Source organism: Petaurus breviceps, unplaced genomic scaffold, assembly GCF_028583685.1.
Source record: "Petaurus breviceps papuanus isolate PSGF00001 unplaced genomic scaffold, PetGlider_PUasm1.0 90865, whole genome shotgun sequence".
Classification (NCBI taxonomy): domain Eukaryota; kingdom Metazoa; phylum Chordata; class Mammalia; order Diprotodontia; family Petauridae; genus Petaurus; species Petaurus breviceps.
Window position 1 is genome coordinate 12,945,501 of NW_027187367.1, and position 2,980 is coordinate 12,948,480.

The following is a 2,980-nucleotide window of genomic DNA, read 5'->3' on the forward strand; positions in this document are numbered from 1 at the left end:
ACACATAGTCTCTCCTGACCATTGATAGTCATGGTTCCCCTAGACATGGAGTTGAGGAACTTCTGTCAGAGACTGGCTTCTGGCTTCAGGTAAAACCTTGTAGTAGCTCTTTCTCATGAGAAGAGTGGGCTCTGCCTTGCTCTTTTAGTTTAAATCCCTAAGGCTTTCCATAGCTCTTTCAGAGGATGAGCTCTGAACACCTCACCTAGCCTTTTTGTCTAGGAGGAAAAAAAAAAACAAACCTTGGTTTCTTCCTCCAAGGAATGGTCTATACATCTCTCAGGTTGGGTTGTTTCTGTCTTTGGTTTTCCAAGAGGACCATGACATCAGGGAAATGATGACATGACTTGCAATTGACTCTGATTTGAGTGAGGGAGGGCTATGCAAGGTCACCAGCCTCACTTTCTCCTCCAGAGCCATCTGGGTCCAGTGGCCAGATGTTCATCAGGATGACTGGAGATGGCTCAGGATTCAATGGGAGACCCATATATCTCTCAGTCTATGTCATAGACTAGAAGAGACTACATCTTCAGCAAGAAATTCTTTGCCCTAAGTGTCAAACTCTTTACAATACAATATAGAGTCACTCCTATCTAAATGACTAATGCTTACAGGCTTAGTCCATTTTTTGAACTCAACTTCCTGGTCACCCAGTCTTAAGCAGTGGATAGATCTTGAACATCTGAATTTGAATTCAGTTCCAGATACTAGCTGTGTCATTCTGCCTCAGTCTCTTCATCTATAAAATAGGGATAAATAATAGCACCTAACTCCAAGGATTGTTGTTGTGGGGTTCAAATGAGATAACAATTGTAAAACAGCACAGTGCCTGGCACATATAAAGCCATCTTGTTCTTCTTCTTGTTCTTCTTCCCTCCCCTTCTCCTTCCCCTTCCCCTCCTACTCCTCCTTTTTTCTTCCTCCCTTCCTTCCTTCCTTCCTTCCTTCCTTCCTTTCTGTCTGTCTCTCTCTCTCTCTGTCTCTCTCTCTCTCTCTCTCTTTTTCTCTCTTTCTTTCCTTCTTCTCCTCCTCCTCCCCCTCCTCTTCCTTTCTCCTCCACCTCCACTAAAGACCTCATTCTACTTTATGGTAGGTATTCCTTAAGTTTCTTGGCTTTAGCTTGCTGGTTCCTAGACCAGCTAACCAGTTTCCATTCTTCAGGTTACCCTCCTAACAAGCTGACAGGGTTTTTGGAGTCTGAGATTCCCCAGTTTCTCAATTCTAAAACCTACTCTCACATGCATGTTTGGTGGGGGTGGGGCAGGGTGGGGGGGGGGAAGGAAGAAGGAAAGTAGAAAGAGGCAGAGACAGAACTAAACCCAGGGTCAAGGTCACTATCTTCCCCTTCCCTAGCCATAGTCTTATCTTTTTTCATGTACCTATTACAAACAAAACATTTTGGGCTTTGGGTCTACTCTTATGAGACTAATGAATGTTTGTGGTTGATGATAATTAGGAGGACTAGAATAGTTAAATAAGGACAGAATATGATTACTTGCCAAATGGGGGGTACAGACAGTAAGAGCTGTTGGAGCTAAGGAGGAAGAGATTCTCGTGGACTGGGTCACTCCAGGGGAAAGCTTCATAGGGGAAATGAAGTTTGATCTGGGACATGAATGATGGGTAAGATTTGGAGAGGTCAACTGGAGAACAAGAACCTGTGACATTATAGTAAAAAAAAAAGCATTGCATCAGGAAACGTGAGTGTGAGGTGACCTTGGGCAAGCCTTCCTGTGGCTCTGTTTTTTAATCTGGGAATGGGGATGGTAATACTAAAGAGGCAGTATGGCTGAGTGCGTGGAGTTAGGAAAACCTGGATTCAAATCCTAACTCTGACATTTAGTAGCTGTGTGACAATGGCCCAGTCACTTAACCTCTAAATCTTAGTTTTCTGATTTGTAAAATGGAGATGATGACACAGTGCTTTGGGAGACTTAGATGAGATATGGAAGGTAAATTGCTTTGCAAACTTTAAAGTGCCTCATAAATGTCAGTTATTATTGACTATCTCACATGGCTGTCAAGGGAAGTGCTCTATAAAATGTCTGTTAGGGTTGGGGGGCTGGGAAAGGAAACGGAAGATGATGCACTTGGCTCCAGCTGGGACATATGATTTGAATTGTGTCCTCATTAGTGGGGATGGATTGCAGTGAGATATATTCTTTCATCAGCCTCTTCCTCCCTCTTTCTCCCCCATCTCCACTTCACCTGGTAGACAATGGCTCCAATCTGTAATAAGCCTGGATGTGGTTGGGTAGGGGGGTGGTGTGTGGTCAGTAAATGGAGTTCTTTTAGGGGTGGTAAGCAGCTTAGAAAGAGACAACCCATGACTGTATCCACATTAGTATTGAGCTCTGGTCTCTTGAGCTTAACTGGCCAAGATGTAGTAAGTAACACACAAACTCACACGTACACACCCACACAGCCCTACCAAGGCGGATTAGCTGTGCTGTTTGGATCATTATATGAGTCATTGACTGCATCTTCAATCCCATCTTCATGGAGTCCATGCTGCCAATATTAATCATTGAGTGTTTGAGTTGGAAGGAAACTTAGAAGCTATCTTTTCCAATCCTCCTCCCTGCCCCCTCTCCCTTTTTACAGGGGAGGAAACGGTCTTCCAGGCTTTTGATATAAAATCCTCAGTTTGGTGTTCAAAGCCCTTCCTAACCTAGCCCCCTTCTGCCTTTCCAGTATTCTTATACTTTACTCCTCTACGCATACTCTGATCCAGTGACACTGGCCTCCTGGTTGTTCCTTGAAAATAACACTCCATTTCCTTATTATCGTTTTTCTTTTACAGGTTGCTTCCCATGCTTGGCACATTCTCTGTCTCTGTCTCTGTCTCTCTCCTTCCTTCTCTCTCTTTCTTTCTCCTCCCCCCTCCCCTCTCTCTCCCCTTCTTTCTCTCCCTCTCCTCCTCCTTCTCTCTCTCGCTCCCCTATTTCTCTCCTCCTCCTCCTCCTCCTCCTCCTCCTCC